The sequence below is a fragment of the Anoplolepis gracilipes genome, chromosome 2, assembly GCF_047496725.1.
Source record: "Anoplolepis gracilipes chromosome 2, ASM4749672v1, whole genome shotgun sequence".
Taxonomy (NCBI): domain Eukaryota; kingdom Metazoa; phylum Arthropoda; class Insecta; order Hymenoptera; family Formicidae; genus Anoplolepis; species Anoplolepis gracilipes.
The window spans coordinates 9,351,612-9,373,563 of NC_132971.1; the positions used below are offsets into that span (position 1 = coordinate 9,351,612).

Here is a 21,952-nt window from a genome sequence, read left to right on the forward strand (position 1 = left end):
GCCTTTAAAATAATTAATTCAATAAATTTTAAAATTTTATTAAGATTTTCTTCAATTAACCAAATGTTTTCTTCGATTGACCGGATAAATATTAATTTTAATTTATTTTAAAACCCTAATCTGATTTTCATATTTAATATTCTATACACTTATCCCATTAATTATTATTATAATTTTTATATATTTTAAAATTTCATTTAGATTTTCTTTAAGTAATAACTTTCCTTCAATTAATTTTAATTTAATTTGTTTGTTATTAATTTTTAATTTAGCCAGAATTCCCCCACTAACGTTTTTTATTTTTAAATGAACTATAATCTATATTTTTTTATTAAATTCAAATTTTTACTTTATTTTTATTTTAATGATTTTAAATTCTTTCATTTTAATTTATGTTTATATTAATTTAATAAATCTAATAATATATTTTTATTTATACCGCATTCGAGGTAATAATCCTCGCATAAAAATAATCAAAGATCTTATTAAATTAATTATAACAAATATTAACATAGAATATAAAAGTAAATTAGTAAATAAAATAATTCTAATAAATCTAAAAAAAATAATCATACCATATTCAGATAAAAAAATTAATGTAAATCCCCCCCTAAAATATTCAATATTAAACCCCGAAACTAACTCTGATTCGCCCTCAATAAAATCTATAGGGCTACGATTTAACTCAGCCAAAATTCTAATAAAATATAACAAAAATAAAGGATATAAACTAACTAAATACCAAATATAAATTTGATATTTATAAAAATCCAAAAAAGAGTATCTTTCTCTTATAATTATAAAAATTAAAATAATTAAAATAAACCTTACTTCATAAGATAATATTTGAGCAACAGATCGCATAGACCCTATTATTGAATAAATTGAATTTGCTGACCATCCTATAAAAATAATGAAATACCCGCCAATAGATATAAAAATAATTATTAATAAAATAGAATAATTTAAATAATAAAAATTAGTAGCAAACGGATATAATAATCATATAGATAATATAGTTACAAATCTCATTAAAGGAGTCAAATAAAATAATCGATAATTAGATTTATAAACATAAAATAATTCTTTATTTAATAATTTAATAGCATCGCTGAAAGGTTGCAAAATACCAACTAACCCGACCTTATTAGGACCTTTACGTATTTGTACATATCCTAAAAATTTCCGCTCTAATAAAGTTAAAAAAGCAATCCCTAACAATAAAATTAATAATAAAATTAATAAATTTAATAAATTTAAAACTAAATAATAATAAATATTTTTAATTATTACTTATATAAATTATTTTTATATATTTATAAATTCTAAATTTATTACACTATTCTGCCAAAGTAATCTACAATTTTTATAAAATTAATATTATTCTTTAATTTAAAAAAAATTTCAAATAAAAAGTCCTTTCGTACAAATTTATTTACACTTTAATTATAGATAAAATCCGATCTGGCTTACGCCGATCTAAACTCAAATCATGTAAAATTTTAATAGTCGAACAGACTAAATAATTAAATTTTTCCATCTAATTTTTATTTTAATTCAACATCGAGGTCGCAATCATTTTTTATAATATGATCTTAAAAAAAATATTACGCTGTTATCCCTAAGGTAATTAATTTTTCAATAATTTTTTTTAAAACTTATTCATATTTTCATAAATATATGATTATCTATTAAATAAAATTAAAAAAGTTTATAAAATTTTTTAATCCTCCCAACTAAATATAATTTTATACTAAATTTAAAAACTAATGTATTTTAATAAAAATTATATTAAATTCTATAGGGTCTTATCGTCCCATAATATTATTTGAACATTTTTATTCAAAATTTAAATTTTTATTATTTAATTTAAAAAGCTTAAATCTCATCCATTCCTTCATTCCAGCCTCCAATTAAAAGACAAATGATTATGCTACGTTAGCACAGTCAAATTACTGCGGCTATTTAATACACATCATTGAGCAGAACAAATCTTTAATTATTTTCTAAAAACCATGTTTTTATTAAACAGGTGGACTTAATTTTATTTAAATATATTAAATAAATTTATTTTGCCTAATTCTTTAATTAAATATAAATTATTAATTATTATCAAATTTTTAAAAATAAATTTTATAAATAATACTAATTTTATCATTATTAATTTTTAATTTAAATTAATAAAAATATTTTTTTAATTTATTAAATTTATTTTAATTTTAAAATTATAATTAAACTATGCTAAAATAAATAAATTATTAAATTTTTTCAAAAAATTTTAAATTTTAAAACCATTTTTATAAAATTTTTATAAATAATATTAATAAATTTTTTAAATTTTAAAATTAATTTATAGATTATCCCATAAATTTTTAATATAAATCAATATATTTATTGTAAATAAAAATTATTTTAAACTTTAATAAAAATTTACATATTTAAATTTATATCTAAATTAAATTTATATAAAAAAAAATTAAATATCAAAAAAATTGATTAAAATATCTTCTCTAAATAAATATTAAAAATAATTTTTTTATATTAAATTTTATTTATTTATTTAACTCTTTTTCTTTCGAGAAATTTATTTATCAATAATTTTTTTTAATAAACCCTGATACAAAAGGTACATTCAACTAAAATTACTCTAAAAAAATTTTTTTATTTTCATTTACATTACATTATCATTAAAATTAAAATAATTATTTTAAAATTTTTTACTAAAACTTTTTTTTTTTAATATAATTTTATTTAATAATTTATAATATTTTTTCTTATATTTATTTATTATTAATAATTTATTTATTAATTATAATAAAATTTAAAAAATTTTTAATTAATCTTTTCAATGTAAATGAAAAATTTTTATTTAAACTAAAATTTTTTTTTATTCTAAATACATTTTCCAATATATTTACTTTGTTACGACTTTTTCCATAAATTTTTATTAATGAAAATGACGGGCAATTTGTACATATTTTATTTAAAATTCAATTTAAATATTTTTTTAACTTTACAATTAAATTCAATATTTATAAAACTTTAAAAATTTATTTCAATTAATTAAATTAAATGTAACTCATTTAAATCTTAACTATTCTACATTTTGATTTGAATTATAATTATAATTAATTTTTAAATTATTAATCTTTTAATATAATTTTTCAACAACAATATATAAAAATTAAATTAAGTAATTCTATTCGTGGATTATCAAATTAATCAACAAGTTCCTCTAAATCATAAAATACCGCCAAATTTTTTATTTTTAATGATTAACATTTAATATTTAATTATATTTTATTTTCATTTAAATAATAGGGTATCTAATCCTAATTTATTATATAAATTTTTTTAATTTTATTATTAATTTAAATAAAATTATTTAACTTTTAATATCTATTCATATTTCACCATAAAAAAATAAATTAGTTAAATATATTTATTTATTTATATATTTTATATTTATATATAATTATTTAAATTTATTTTTATTTAAAGTATAAACCGCAATTGCTGGCACTTTATTTATTAATAATAAATTATAATTTTCTATTATAAATTTTTATTTAATTAATTATTATAAATACTAATTTATATATTATTAAATTATTTAAATTTTATATAATTTTTAAAAATTTTATTTATACTTTAAATTATAAAATAAATTTAAAAAAAAAATTAATTTTGTAATTATATTTATTAATTATTAAAAACAAATTATAAAAATAATTTAAATTTAAATTTAATATGAATATAAAATTTAATTTATAATATACATAAAAAAAAAAATTAAATAATATTCCCCTCCCTCTTTTTTATATTATTATCATTATTATTAATTATTAATAATTATTTAAATATATTAAAATATTTTATTAATAAATAATTTTTTTTTTCTATATTTTAGGTTTTTAATATTTTAAATTAAAAATAATGATTAATAAGTTTTAATTAATTAATATTAAATAATTAATGTTAATTAAATATTTTAAATATATATAATTAATTATATATTTATAAAAATAATTAAAATATTTTATTAACATTAAATAATAATTATTAAATAATATTAATGTATATATAAATAAAAACTTAAATTTTTAATTTTTTTTACTTTCTATAAAATACTCTCCTTAAATTTATATAAATAAGATTTTTAATTATTATTAATTATTTTATTTATAGATAAGTTTTTTAATTTTAATTTTAATAATATATTTTTTTTTTATAAATACATATAATTAAAATAGTCAATTATTAAATTTAAATAAAATTACTCTCTCCCTCTGAATTTTATTTTAACTAATTATACTTTTTTAATTCTATAATAACTAATTATTTTTAAAAAATCAATTTTTATAATAATTTTATTTATAATATTTTATTATTTAATTTATTAATTAATCTTTATAACTACTTTAATTTTAATAAATTCTTTTATTATTTTTACTAATACAAATTTAATTTAAATTATTTATTTAAATTTACTTATAACCTTTTTTTAAATTAAATTTACTTATCATATTTAATTTTAACTAATGATTAATAGTCAATTTTCAAAAATATTATACTAATTTATATTTATTTAATTAAAGTAAGTAAGCTAATTCTCTAAGCTTTTAGGTTCATACCCTAAATATAGAAATTTTATCTTTCTCTTATTTAATTAATTATTTTTGCTATTTAAATTTTATTAATAACTAAAAATTTATTTAATGATATGCCTGATAAAAGGATTATTTTGATAGAATAAATTATACATAATTTATATATGTTTTCATTTAAATTAATTTTTTTATATTTAATAGATTTAAACTATCTCAAAAAATTTCAAAAATTTTTATGCTTTATAATACATTAAAATATAATATTAATATTCAATATTTATTCAAAGTTTAATACAACTAAAAAATTAATTTTATTTATATGCATCATAATTTATTCATAAAATTTTTTTTAATGTCTTATTTAATTTATTTTTCTTTTATTTCTTTATTTTTATACGATTTATTAATAATTTGTATTATTATGGAAATTAATAATTTTTTATTCATTTGTTTTTTATCAATTAAATTAAAAAATAAAAAAATTATTTTTTTATATTATCTCATTCAAGCTTTAGCTTCCTTAATAATAATGTTAACTTTAATTATTAATAATTTTATATATATACAAATAAATTTTATTATAATCAATTTTTTTATCTCTATTATAATTAAATTAGGGATCCCCCCATTTCATTCATGAATCCCTTCTGTAGCTATTTTTTTAGATTGATATTCATTATTTATTTTTTTAACAATTCAAAAAATTATTCCTTTATACATAATTTCACTTATTAACTCTCCAATTTTTTTACTATATTTTATAATTTTAACATCTGCATTTATCTCCGCCTTTAAAATAATTAATTCAATAAATTTTAAAATTTTATTAAGATTTTCTTCAATTAACCAAATGTTTTCTTCGATTGACCGGATAAATATTAATTTTAATTTATTTTAAAACCCTAATCTGATTTTCATATTTAATATTCTATACACTTATCCCATTAATTATTATTATAATTTTTATATATTTTAAAATTTCATTTAGATTTTCTTTAAGTAATAACTTTCCTTCAATTAATTTTAATTTAATTTGTTTGTTATTAATTTTTAATTTAGCCAGAATTCCCCCACTAACGTTTTTTATTTTTAAATGAACTATAATCTATATTTTTTTATTAAATTCAAATTTTTACTTTATTTTTATTTTAATGATTTTAAATTCTTTCATTTTAATTTATGTTTATATTAATTTAATAAATCTAATAATATATTTTTATTTATACCGCATTCGAGGTAATAATCCTCGCATAAAAATAATCAAAGATCTTATTAAATTAATTATAACAAATATTAACATAGAATATAAAAGTAAATTAGTAAATAAAATAATTCTAATAAATCTAAAAAAAATAATCATACCATATTCAGATAAAAAAATTAATGTAAATCCCCCCCTAAAATATTCAATATTAAACCCCGAAACTAACTCTGATTCGCCCTCAATAAAATCTATAGGGCTACGATTTAACTCAGCCAAAATTCTAATAAAATATAACAAAAATAAAGGATATAAACTAACTAAATACCAAATATAAATTTGATATTTATAAAAATCCAAAAAAGAGTATCTTTCTCTTATAATTATTAAAATTAAAATAATTAAAATAAACCTTACTTCATAAGATAATATTTGAGCAACAGATCGCATAGACCCTATTATTGAATAAATTGAATTTGCTGACCATCCTATAAAAATAATGAAATACCCGCCAATAGATATAAAAATAATTATTAATAAAATAGAATAATTTAAATAATAAAAATTAGTAGCAAACGGATATAATAATCATATAGATAATATAGTTACAAATCTCATTAAAGGAGTCAAATAAAATAATCGATAATTAGATTTATAAACATAAAATAATTCTTTATTTAATAATTTAATAGCATCGCTGAAAGGTTGCAAAATACCAACTAACCCGACCTTATTAGGACCTTTACGTATTTGTACATATCCTAAAAATTTCCGCTCTAATAAAGTTAAAAAAGCAATCCCTAACAATAAAATTAATAATAAAATTAATAAATTTAATAAATTTAAAACTAAATAATAATAAATATTTTTAATTATTACTTATATAAATTATTTTTATATATTTATAAATTCTAAATTTATTACACTATTCTGCCAAAGTAATCTACAATTTTTATAAAATTAATATTATTCTTTAATTTAAAAAAAATTTCAAATAAAAAGTCCTTTCGTACAAATTTATTTACACTTTAATTATAGATAAAATCCGATCTGGCTTACGCCGATCTAAACTCAAATCATGTAAAATTTTAATAGTCGAACAGACTAAATAATTAAATTTTTCCATCTAATTTTTATTTTAATTCAACATCGAGGTCGCAATCATTTTTTATAATATGATCTTAAAAAAAATATTACGCTGTTATCCCTAAGGTAATTAATTTTTCAATAATTTTTTTTAAAACTTATTCATATTTTCATAAATATATGATTATCTATTAAATAAAATTAAAAAAGTTTATAAAATTTTTTAATCCTCCCAACTAAATATAATTTTATACTAAATTTAAAAACTAATGTATTTTAATAAAAATTATATTAAATTCTATAGGGTCTTATCGTCCCATAATATTATTTGAACATTTTTATTCAAAATTTAAATTTTTATTATTTAATTTAAAAAGCTTAAATCTCATCCATTCCTTCATTCCAGCCTCCAATTAAAAGACAAATGATTATGCTACGTTAGCACAGTCAAATTACTGCGGCTATTTAATACACATCATTGAGCAGAACAAATCTTTAATTATTTTCTAAAAACCATGTTTTTATTAAACAGGTGGACTTAATTTTATTTAAATATATTAAATAAATTTATTTTGCCTAATTCTTTAATTAAATATAAATTATTAATTATTATCAAATTTTTAAAAATAAATTTTATAAATAATACTAATTTTATCATTATTAATTTTTAATTTAAATTAATAAAAATATTTTTTTAATTTATTAAATTTATTTTAATTTTAAAATTATAATTAAACTATGCTAAAATAAATAAATTATTAAATTTTTTCAAAAAATTTTAAATTTTAAAACCATTTTTATAAAATTTTTATAAATAATATTAATAAATTTTTTAAATTTTAAAATTAATTTATAGATTATCCCATAAATTTTTAATATAAATCAATATATTTATTGTAAATAAAAATTATTTTAAACTTTAATAAAAATTTACATATTTAAATTTATATCTAAATTAAATTTATATAAAAAAAAATTAAATATCAAAAAAATTGATTAAAATATCTTCTCTAAATAAATATTAAAAATAATTTTTTTATATTAAATTTTATTTATTTATTTAACTCTTTTTCTTTCGAGAAATTTATTTATCAATAATTTTTTTTAATAAACCCTGATACAAAAGGTACATTCAACTAAAATTACTCTAAAAAAATTTTTTTATTTTCATTTACATTACATTATCATTAAAATTAAAATAATTATTTTAAAATTTTTTACTAAAACTTTTTTTTTTTTAATATAATTTTATTTAATAATTTATAATATTTTTTCTTATATTTATTTATTATTAATAATTTATTTATTAATTATAATAAAATTTAAAAAATTTTTAATTAATCTTTTCAATGTAAATGAAAAATTTTTATTTAAACTAAAATTTTTTTTTATTCTAAATACATTTTCCAATATATTTACTTTGTTACGACTTTTTCCATAAATTTTTATTAATGAAAATGACGGGCAATTTGTACATATTTTATTTAAAATTCAATTTAAATATTTTTTTAACTTTACAATTAAATTCAATATTTATAAAACTTTAAAAATTTATTTCAATTAATTAAATTAAATGTAACTCATTTAAATCTTAACTATTCTACATTTTGATTTGAATTATAATTATAATTAATTTTTAAATTATTAATCTTTTAATATAATTTTTCAACAACAATATATAAAAATTAAATTAAGTAATTCTATTCGTGGATTATCAAATTAATCAACAAGTTCCTCTAAATCATAAAATACCGCCAAATTTTTTATTTTTAATGATTAACATTTAATATTTAATTATATTTTATTTTCATTTAAATAATAGGGTATCTAATCCTAATTTATTATATAAATTTTTTTAATTTTATTATTAATTTAAATAAAATTATTTAACTTTTAATATCTATTCATATTTCACCATAAAAAAATAAATTAGTTAAATATATTTATTTATTTATATATTTTATATTTATATATAATTATTTAAATTTATTTTTATTTAAAGTATAAACCGCAATTGCTGGCACTTTATTTATTAATAATAAATTATAATTTTCTATTATAAATTTTTATTTAATTAATTATTATAAATACTAATTTATATATTATTAAATTATTTAAATTTTATATAATTTTTAAAAATTTTATTTATACTTTAAATTATAAAATAAATTTAAAAAAAAAATTAATTTTGTAATTATATTTATTAATTATTAAAAACAAATTATAAAAATAATTTAAATTTAAATTTAATATGAATATAAAATTTAATTTATAATATACATAAAAAAAAAAATTAAATAATATTCCCCTCCCCCTTTTTTATATTATTATCATTATTATTAATTATTAATAATTATTTAAATATATTAAAATATTTTATTAATAAATAATTTTTTTTTTCTATATTTTAGGTTTTTAATATTTTAAATTAAAAATAATGATTAATAAGTTTTAATTAATTAATATTAAATAATTAATGTTAATTAAATATTTTAAATATATATAATTAATTATATATTTATAAAAATAATTAAAATATTTTATTAACATTAAATAATAATTATTAAATAATATTAATGTATATATAAATAAAAACTTAAATTTTTAATTTTTTTTACTTTCTATAAAATACTCTCCTTAAATTTATATAAATAAGATTTTTAATTATTATTAATTATTTTATTTATAGATAAGTTTTTTAATTTTAATTTTAATAATATATTTTTTTTTTATAAATACATATAATTAAAATAGTCAATTATTAAATTTAAATAAAATTACTCTCTCCCTCTGAATTTTATTTTAACTAATTATACTTTTTTAATTCTATAATAACTAATTATTTTTAAAAAATCAATTTTTATAATAATTTTATTTATAATATTTTATTATTTAATTTATTAATTAATCTTTATAACTACTTTAATTTTAATAAATTCTTTTATTATTTTTACTAATACAAATTTAATTTAAATTATTTATTTAAATTTACTTATAACCTTTTTTTAAATTAAATTTACTTATCATATTTAATTTTAACTAATGATTAATAGTCAATTTTCAAAAATATTATACTAATTTATATTTATTTAATTAAAGTAAGTAAGCTAATTCTCTAAGCTTTTAGGTTCATACCCTAAATATAGAAATTTTATCTTTCTCTTATTTAATTAATTATTTTTGCTATTTAAATTTTATTAATAACTAAAAATTTATTTAATGATATGCCTGATAAAAGGATTATTTTGATAGAATAAATCATACATAATTTATATATGTTTTCATTTAAATTAATTTTTTTATATTTAATAGATTTAAACTATCTCAAAAAATTTCAAAAATTTTTATGCTTTATAATACATTAAAATATAATATTAATATTCAATATTTATTCAAAGTTTAATACAACTAAAAAATTAATTTTATTTATATGCATCATAATTTATTCATAAAATTTTTTTTAATGTCTTATTTAATTTATTTTTCTTTTATTTCTTTATTTTTATACGATTTATTAATAATTTGTATTATTATGGAAATTAATAATTTTTTATTCATTTGTTTTTTATCAATTAAATTAAAAAATAAAAAAATTATTTTTTTATATTATCTCATTTCAAGCTTTAGCTTCCTTAATAATAATGTTAACTTTAATTATTAATAATTTTATATATATACAAATAAATTTTATTATAATCAATTTTTTTATCTCTATTATAATTAAATTAGGGATCCCCCCATTTCATTCATGAATCCCTTCTGTAGCTATTTTTTTAGATTGATATTCATTATTTATTTTTTTAACAATTCAAAAAATTATTCCTTTATACATAATTTCACTTATTAACCCTCCAATTTTTTTACTATATTTTATAATTTTAACATCTGCATTTATCTCCGCCTTTAAAATAATTAATTCAATAAATTTTAAAATTTTATTAAGATTTTCTTCAATTAACCAAATGTTTTCTTCGATTGACCGGATAAATATTAATTTTATTGTAAACCCACAATTTTATTGTGGGTTTACAATAAAATTTTTAAAATTTTTAAATCTTAAAGATTTTAATATTTTAATTTTTTTATTAAAAATTTCTTTAAATTTGCAATTTAATATTTTAATTAAACTATAAAATATATAAAAAGCATTATTTTTATAATAAATAATATCAGAAAATTAAAATTTTCTTAAATAAATTTACAATTTATTACTTAAATCAGACATGATATTTATTATTATATTATATTACTTAAATTTAATAAATAATTTTATTATCAATAAAAACATTCTATGAATAAATGACTTTATTCAACTAATCATAAAGATATCGGCATTCTATATTTTCTATTTGCAATTTGAGCCGGGATAATTGGATCTTCTATAAGAATAATTATTCGTTTAGAACTAGGATCATCTAATGCACTAATTAATAATGATCAAATTTATAATTCAATAATTACTAGGCATGCATTTATTATAATTTTCTTTATAGTTATGCCATTTATAATTGGAGGGTTCGGAAATTTTCTTGTTCCTTTAATACTTGGTTCTCCAGATATAGCCTATCCTCGAATAAATAATATAAGTTTTTGACTCTTACCCCCCTCACTCTCTTTACTTTTATTAAGTAATTTTATTAATGATGGAACTGGAACTGGATGAACAGTCTACCCTCCTCTAGCCTCTAATATATTTCATAATGGTCCTTCAGTAGATTTAACAATTTTTTCTCTTCATATCGCCGGAATATCTTCTATTCTAGGGGCTATTAATTTTATTTCTACAATCTTAAACATACATCACAAATTCCTTTCAATTGATAAAATACCTCTTTTAGTTTGATCGATTTTCATTACAGCAATTCTCCTACTTCTATCTCTCCCAGTTTTAGCCGGAGCAATCACAATACTTTTAACAGATCGAAATTTAAATACTTCATTTTTTGATCCATCAGGTGGGGGCGATCCCATTCTTTATCAACATTTATTTTGGTTTTTTGGTCACCCCGAAGTTTATATTCTTATTCTTCCAGGATTTGGGCTAATTTCCCACATTATCATAAATGAAAGAGGAAAAAAAGAAACTTTTGGTGCTTTAGGAATAATCTATGCCCTAATAGCAATTGGATTCTTAGGCTTTATTGTTTGGGCTCATCACATATTTACTATTGGATTAGATGTTGATACTCGAGCTTATTTTACTTCTGCAACAATAATTATTGCAATTCCAACAGGAATTAAAATTTTTAGTTGAATTACAACACTTCATGGCACAAAAATTAATTATAATTCCTCTCTTTGATGGGCTATAGGATTTATTTTTTTATTCACAATAGGAGGATTAACTGGAATTATATTATCCAACTCTTCAATTGATATTATTCTTCATGATACATATTATGTTGTTGCCCACTTTCATTATGTTCTTTCTATAGGAGCCGTATTTGCTATTATTGCTAGATTTATTCACTGATTCCCTCTTATTACAGGATACTCTTTAAATAATTATTTTTTAAATGTTCAATTTATCTCAATATTTGTAGGCGTTAATTTAACATTTTTTCCTCAACATTTTTTAGGATTAAGAGGTATGCCTCGACGATATTCAGAATACCCGGACACTTACCTTTCATGAAATATTATTTCTTCAATTGGTTCATTAGTTTCCATCATTAGATTAATTTTTTTAATATATTTAATTTGGGAGGCTCTATCGTCTAAACGCCTTGTCTTAAACATATTTTACTTAAATCCTTCATTAGAATGATTAAGAAAATTCCCGCCTGTTAATCATAGATATAATGAAATTCCTTCAATTTAATTAATATTTATTAACTTAAAAAATTTTAATATGGCAGATTAGTGCAATAGATTTAAACTCTATATATAAAGATAAATTCTTTTATTAAAAATAAATACCTGAATAATTTCTCTTCAAAATTCTAACTCACCCACATATGATATAATAATTTTTTTCCATGATTTTACTATAATAATTTTAATTTTTATTACTTTATTAATTCTTTTTATTATAATTTCAATAATTAATAATAAATTTACTAATCGATTTATACTTCAAGGACACACTATTGAATTAATTTGAACTATTTTCCCAATATTTATTTTAATTTTTATTGCAATCCCATCAATTAAAATTTTATATTTAACTGATGAAATATTTAATAATAAAGTCACTCTAAAATCTATTGGACATCAATGATATTGAAGATATGAACTCTCAGATTTTTTGAATATCGAATTTGATTCATTTATAATCCCCACTAATGAATTAACCTCTAATGAATTTCGTCTATTAGACGTAGATAATCGTTGTGTCCTTCCTTATAATTATCCCATTCGTATTTTAACAACTTCTATAGATGTAATTCATGCCTGAACAGTCCCATCTTTAGGAATTAAAATAGATTCTACACCTGGACGATTAAATCAATCAATGCTAATTATGAACCGACCAGGTCTTTTTTTTGGACAATGTTCAGAAATTTGCGGCATAAACCATAGATTTATACCCATTGTTATTGAATCGACAAACTTTTTTAACTTTAAAAATTGACTCCTTTCTTTTAATTAAATAATTAATAACTATAAAATATAATTTTTACATTCATTAAATGACTGAAAGTAAGTTTTGATTTTTTAAGTCAAATTATAATAGATTTAACACCCTATTTTTAATGTAAAGAATTAGTTTAATATTAAAAACATTAAATTGTCAGTTTAAAAATATTTTTATTTTTATAAAAATATTCTTTTATACCACATATAATACCTATAATATGAGCAATAATATTAATTTTATCTATATCTTCACTTTTTGTAATTTTAAGTATTATTTATTTTTATCCTATCAATTTAAAAATTAGTTATAATAATAAAATTTTAAATGATCCTAAAAAATGAACTTGAAGATGATAATAAATTTATTTTCTATTTTTGATCCCTCAACTAGAATTGACCTTTCTTTAAACTGACTAAGAACTTTAATTATTTTTCTTATTTTTCCATACCAATATTGGCTTATTCCCTCTCGTCTACATATATTTTTTAATTTTTTATTAAATTTTCTAATAAAAGAATTTAAAATTTTAATTAATTATTCCTACTCTAATTTAATTATTTTTATTAGCTTATTTTTATTTATTATTGTAAATAATTTCATAGGCTTATTTCCCTATGTTTTTACATCTTCTAGTCACTTAAGTTTTAGTCTTTCTTTATCTCTATCCCTATGAATTTCTATAATATTATTTAGAATTTTAAATTATACTAATGATTTCTTTTCACATCTTACCCCACAAGGAACCCCATTCATCCTAATGCCATTTATAGTTATTATTGAATCAATCAGTCTAATTATCCGACCTTTTACTCTAGCAATTCGTTTGACAGCTAATATAATCGCAGGTCATTTACTTTTATCATTGCTTGGATCCTCTGGACAAATTATTAATAATTTCTTTATTTTTTTAATTATAATTTTTTCTCAACTTTTATTATTTATTCTTGAATTATCTGTATCAATTATTCAAGCCTATGTATTTACTATCCTCTCTACATTATACAGAAGAGAAGTTTAATTAATTTAACTATTTCAAATAAATAAATAAATAAATAAATAATAATTATAATCAAATTTCTTAATATTATCATTATGACAAAATTACACCAAAATCATTCCTTTCATTTAGTATCAGTTAGGCCTTGACCTATCATTATTTCTTTTAGATTATTTAATAACTTAATTTCAATAATTATATGATTTCATAAATTAGATTATTTAATCATAATTTCTATTCCGTGTACTTTATTATGTATATATCAATGATGGCGAGATGTAACACGAGAATCAACATTTCAAGGATCCCACACAATTAATGTATATATTGGCCTTCGTCTAGGAATAATTTTATTTATTATTTCAGAAATTTTTTTTTTTATTTCCTTCTTCTGAGCTTACTTTCACTCTTCCTTAGCCCCTTCCATAGAAATTGGTCAATTATGACCACCCTTAGGAATTAAACCATTCAATCCATTTGATATCCCTCTAATAAATACTATTATTCTTTTATCCTCTGGCATGACAGAAACCTGAGCACATCATTCTATCTTAAATAAAAACTTTAATGAAAGACACCAAAGTCTCTTATTAACAATTATACTTGGAATTTATTTTACCTCCCTACAAATAATTGAATATTTTGAATCTCCTTTTTCAATTGCTGACTCTATCTATGGATCAACCTTTTTTTTAGCTACTGGATTCCATGGAATTCATGTAATTATTGGAACATTATTTCTTTCAATTTGTCTTCTTCGTATAAATTTTCTTCATTTTAGAAGATCCCATCATTTTGGCTTTGAAGCAGCAGCCTGATACTGGCATTTTGTAGATGTTGTTTGATTATTTTTATATATCTCTATTTATTGATGAAGATACTAAAATATTATCTAATTTAAATTAATTTATTACCTTATATAAATTTATATAGTATATTTCATATTACATTTAATTTCCAATTAAAAAAATTAATAAAATTTTAATATAAATAATTTTAACTTTTATTTACATAATTATATTTTTTATTATTTTATCAACTCTAATTTTATTAATTAATTTATTTATCTCATCTAAATCATTATCAAATCGAGAAAAAATTTCACCATTTGAATGTGGATTTGATCCCCTATCTAATTCTCGACTCCCATTTAGAATTCAATTTTTTTTAATTAGTTTAATTTTTTTAATTTTTGATATTGAAATTACCCTGTTAATCCCACTAATTTACATATTATATTTTATAAATAAAATTATTATTTTTTCTTCATTATTGTTTATTTTTATTCTAATTTCTGGCCTAATCATTGAATACTTAGAAAAATCAATTGATTGAAAAACTAATTAAAATCTTTAATTCTTATATTAATAAATTTATTCTTTATTATTAATAAATTTTATATAGGATTTTAGTTAAACACAAAAGAATAACATTTAAGTTGCAATTAAAAATTAAATATCTTAATATTTAAATCTTAATTTTTCTTTTAAAGTAAATAATTACATTTAATTTCGACTTAAAAATTTGATTAATTTTAATTAATCTAAAAGAGCCACTTCAAGTAAAGTTTTTGAAATAATACTTCTTGAGCTTCTAACTCAATATTTAATGAAAAATTTCATTTTATTTCATAAATTTAATAAATACTTAATTAAAATTATTAACTAAAACCAAAAAAGAGGTAAATTATTGTTAATAATTATATTGAATTTATAAAATTCTAGTTAATTTTTTTTTATTATTATATTTATTTATATAGTTTAATTAATAAAACCTTATATTTTCATTATAAAAATAATAAATTTTTTATTTATAAATAAATTATTTAAAAATAAAATCTTATTATCTTAATATCTTCAATATTATGCTTTAAAAATTTAAGCTATTTAAATATAAATCACTTTGAAAATTAATTAATAAAAAAAATAATCAATAAAATTAACACTGAAATAAAAATAAATATATAAATTTTGAATAATTTTATTTTAATTACTAAACTATTTATTATTCTATAAATAATTTTCTTTCCTATAAATTCAACTCATATTTTATCTATCTCATAAATATTTAATCTTCAAACTATAATAGGACTATAAATTCATATATATATATAATTTATAAATCATATTGATCTAAAAAAATAACTAAATATTAATATATTAATTAAATTTTTAATAAATACAACTAATCTTAACAATACCCCCACAAATAATAAAAACATTGTAGTTATTTTTACATCTACATTCATAAATAAAAAATAATTATCAAAAAAAAATATTCACATTAATATGGATCCTCTAATTAATCTTAAAATTAATAAAACAAATATTGATAAATTCATTAATTTATCTTCTTTATAATAATAAAATCTTGAATTTTTAAAGGAACCAAAATAAACATAATACATTAATCGTAAAGAATATGATACAGTAAAAGAGATTGACAAAGTAATTATTATTAATAAAAAAATATTAATATTATTCAAATAAATAATTTCTATAATTAAATCTTTAGAGTAAAATCCAGCTAAAAAAGGAACTCCCATTAAGGCCAATCTAGAAATATAAAATCTTATCATAGTAAACGGGATAAATTCATTTAAATTACCACATAACCGAATATCCTGATTATTATTCATTAAATGAATTATAACCCCCGCACACATAAATAATAATGACTTAAAAATTGCATGAGTTAAAAGATGAAAAAAAGCTAAAAAATTAAACCTTAATCTTAAAATTATTATTATTAACCCCAACTGACTTAAAGTAGACAAAGCAATAATTTTTTTTAAATCATTCTCAAAATTTGCCATTAACCCAGATATAAATATAGTAAAAACTGAAATATATAATAAAATTTTCTCAATACCCCTATTCATCAAATATTTATTAAAACGAATTATTAAATAAACCCCCGCAGTGACCAAAGTTGATGAATGAACCAAAGCTGACACTGGGGTTGGGGCTGCTATAGCTATTGGCAACCAAACAGAAAAAGGAATTTGAGCACTTTTTGTAACTGCTGCTAAAACAATTATTCTTAAAATTAACTTAGAATTCCTTATAAAACTTAAGCCTCAACTTCCAAATATAAATATTAATCCAATTCTTATTAATAATCCAATATCCCCAATTCGGTTGCACAAAACTGTTACTATACCAGAATTATATGATAAATAATTCTGATAATAAATCACTAAACAATAAGAGTTAATCCTAAACCATCCCACCCAAATAAAATTCTAATTAAATTAGGGCTAATAATTATTAAAATTATTGATAAAACAAATATAATTACTAATTTAATAAACCGATCAATAAACATATCATCACCCATATAAATTATTCTATATAATATGATTATTGATGAAATTAATATAACTACCCCAATAAATAATGATGAAACTCAATCAAATAAAATATAAAATTCTACATTAATTGAATTAAAATTAAAAAATAATCACTCCATCATATATCTTAAATTCATTAAATTTAGATATAACCTTATAAAAAAAAATAATATAAAAATAATTATTATAAAAAATGAATAAATAAATAAATTTATAATAATCTAAGATAAATTTTCTCTATATCATTAATTTCACAAATTAATATTTTATTTTAAACTACTTAAATTAAGTAAAATTATAATAAAATAAAATAAATAATAAACATTTAATTATTTATTAAATTAATATTATTAATAATAACTAATATAATAAAATTAAATTAATGCATTAAACTTAAATTTAAGATTATTAAAATTAAAGGAATTAAATGAATCAAAATAATCATATAATCTTTTAAATAGATTATTGAAAATTTTTCCTCAAAATAATTAAACCCATGCTGAATATATGAATATAAATATAATGAATAAGCACTCCTAAAAAAACAAATCATTATTATATAAATAATAATAAATATCTCCCAGCTAATTAAAACTCTAATTATAAAAATTTCCCTAAAAAAATTTAAAGAAAAAGGGAAAGAAAAATTAGCAGCACATAATAAAAACCATCAAATTCTTAAAGATGGAAAAATATTTAATATTCCTTTATTAAAAAAAATCAATCGACTCCCTGACCGCTCATAATATAAATTCACCATAAAAAATAAACCCGATGAACATAGACCATGCGAAATTATTAAAATATAAGCACTAATAAATCCTAATTTTATTATTGTTAATATTGAACACATTATTATATTCATATGTACAACGGATGAATAAGCCACCAAACTCTTCATATCAATTTCAACTAAACATAAAATACCAATTAACAATCTCCCAACAATTCCAACTCTAAAAATTACATATCTATACTTATTCCTTTGAATAATAAATATTATAATAAAACGTAATAGGCCGTACCCGCCTAACTTTAATAAAATAGCAGCTAAAATTATTGATCCATAAACAGGTGCTTCAACATGAGCTTTAGGCAATCAAGCATGAAAAATAAAAATTGGTAATTTAATAAAAAATGCTATAAAATAAACCAGATAATCTCAAAACCCCATATTAATTATTATATTTTTTATCAATAAATTAAAATCAAATGTTATATTATTCTTATAAATTTCAAATAAATAAATTAATAAAGGTAAAGAAATAAATATTGTATATATTAAAAGATAATAGGATGCTGAAGTTCGTTCAAAATTTAACCCTCAATAAATAGTAACAATAAATATAGGAATTAATCTTAATTCAAACATTAAATAAAATAGTATCAAATTTATAGAAGAAAAATAAATAATTAAAATTAATAATATAATTTCAAATATTAACATCTTTTTCTCGTAATTTATTTTAATTAATCTATTGTGCCCCTCCTCCAATTGAATAACTATCCTTATTAAAGCCAAAATCCAAAATCTTAAGACTAATAAAAAAAATGAATAAAAATCAAATCCTATAAAGACCCTAACCATAATTCAAATATCATCTTTAAATATAAATTTAAATAAAAATAAAAATCTAAAAATAAAACATGAATTATAAAAAAATATAATTTTTTTATTTTTTATTAATAAAATTATAAATATAAAAAAAAATAAAAATTTTATCATATTAATTCAAAAATAAATAATAAATTTTATTATACTATAGTTTATATTAAAACATTAATTTTGTAAATTAAAAATATTTATTATAATAAATTAGTATAAATTATTAAATATTTTAATATAAAATAAATATTATAAATTTTTAATTTTCTAATTAAAACTTATTAATATTAAATAAATAATATAATTCATTTCCATGAAAACGAACAATAATGACTAATAAAGTTAATCCTAAAACTCCTTCACATACCCTAAAAACTAAATAATAAATTATAAAAATTTCCAAATTAATTGCCCTAAAAATTATAAATATAATTATTGATAAAATTAATACTATTAATTCAATTACTATTAAAATTACTAATATAAATTTATATATAAAAATTAATAATAATAAAATAATTATATATATATACATATAAATTAATAAATCAATATAAATAATTATATAATCCATTATATTAATTATATAATTCAAAAAAATAAATTTATTTATGCCATTAATCTCCAAAATTAATATTCTTTTTCTAAACTATTTTTTGAAATTAATTAAAATTTTCATTAATTTTTATTGATATATTTTCAATTTATTTAATTTAATTATTAAATCATTTTTTTTTCAATTCCTTATTTATGAACAAAGAATTACTTATTTTTACCATTTTAATTTTTTTAATATTTTTTATTATTTTATTTTTCTTAACTACTAATAATAATTCTATTCACCCTATTTGGATAATTATCTCTATTTTAATTTTTAGAATACTTATTTGCATAAATCTTTCAATTTGACAATCTAATTACATTTACTCTATTATATTATTCCTAATTATAATTAGAGGCTTATTAATTATTTTTCTTTATTTTACAAGATTAATCTCAAATGATCAAAATAAACTTAACAATTACAATTTTTACCTACTTATATTATTTATTTTAAATTGATTATTATTAATTAGATTTATATATTTCAATTTTCCTTGATCTAATTTATTTAAAAATAAATTTAATTATAATGATTCAATTATAATCTTAAAATTTAATGAAATAAATTTTCAAAATATTATTAATCTTTATGAATACCCATATAATAATATAACTATTAGCTCAATATTCTACCTATTAATTTCATTATTTACTATTATCAAAATTTGTTCTATTAAATTATTTACCATACGTAAAATCAATTAAAAATTTATTTATGAATAAAAACTTAATAACATTTATTAATGACTCTCTACTTAAACTTCCAACACCAATTAATATTTCTTATTGATGAAATTTTGGATCATTACTAGGAATATTTTTACTTATTCAAATTTTAAGGGGGTTTTTTTTATCCATACATTATTGCCCTAACATAAACTATGCTTTTGATAGAATTATTCACATCATTCAAAATGTAAAATTAGGATGGTTACTACATAATATTCATATAAATGGAGCTTCAATATTTTTTATTTGCTTATATCTTCACATAAGACGAGGATTATACTATAATTCTTATAAACTCTTCAATACCTGAATAATTGGAGTAAGAATTTTCTTAATTTCTATAGCAACAGCTTTTTTAGGATACGTTTTACCATGAGGCCAAATATCATTCTGAGGGGCAACAGTTATCACTAATTTAATTTCTACAATTCCCTACATAGGAAATATAATTGTCCAATGAATTTGAGGAGGATTCTCTATTAATAATGCAACCCTAAACCGATTTTACTCTCTTCATTTTATTCTTCCCTTCCTAATTATAATAATAGTTATTTTGCATCTATTTTTCCTTCACTCAACAGGGTCTTCTAATCCTTTAGGGACTAACAGAGATCTTTATAAAATTCCATTCCATATTTATTTCACCATAAAAGATAATATTACTTTTATGATTTTTATCATAATTTTTTGAATCATTAATTTAGAATATCCATATATATTTAGCGATCCTGACAATTTTCTCCCTGCAAATCCTATGGTTACCCCTATCCATATTCAACCTGAATGATATTTTCTCTTTGCTTATGCTATTCTTCGATCAATTCCTAATAAACTAGGGGGTGTAATTGCCTTATTAATATCAATTTTAATCCTATACACCCTTCCTCTTTTAACCCCTAAATTCAATTCATTAATAATTTATCCTATTAATCAATTATTATACTGAATTTTTTTAAATACATTTATCCTTCTTACTTGAGCCGGTGCTCAAGTAATCGAATATCCATTCATCAGAATTAGCCAAATTTTATCAATTATTTATTTTCTTTATTTTATTCTCATATTTACTGTAATAAAAATCTGAGATATTATTCTATTAAAATAAAAATTTATTTTTATCATTATTTATATTTAATTTATTTTAGATAATTAATAAGTCCCCACCAGTTAATGATCTTGATTAATAAG

The 21,952-nt window shown here is 17.1% G+C and overlaps 6 pseudogenes; 3 read left to right on the forward strand and 3 right to left on the reverse strand.

Annotated features, from left to right (window-relative positions):
• Positions 1-429: 429 nt before the first annotated feature.
• Positions 430-11,218, reverse strand: LOC140674255 (uncharacterized; annotated as a pseudogene).
• Positions 11,219-13,730: 2,512 nt separating this feature from the next.
• LOC140663069 (ATP synthase subunit a-like) lies at positions 13,731-14,523 on the forward strand (annotated as a pseudogene).
• A 148-nt stretch (positions 14,524-14,671) lies between these two features.
• Positions 14,672-15,398, forward strand: LOC140663072 (cytochrome c oxidase subunit 3-like; annotated as a pseudogene).
• A 1,198-nt stretch (positions 15,399-16,596) lies between these two features.
• LOC140663065 (NADH-ubiquinone oxidoreductase chain 5-like) lies at positions 16,597-17,828 on the reverse strand (annotated as a pseudogene).
• Positions 17,829-18,189: 361 nt separating this feature from the next.
• Positions 18,190-19,498, reverse strand: LOC140663067 (NADH-ubiquinone oxidoreductase chain 4-like; annotated as a pseudogene).
• A 1,237-nt stretch (positions 19,499-20,735) lies between these two features.
• On the forward strand, positions 20,736-21,927 carry LOC140676353 (cytochrome b-like; annotated as a pseudogene).
• Positions 21,928-21,952: the final 25 nt, after the last annotated feature.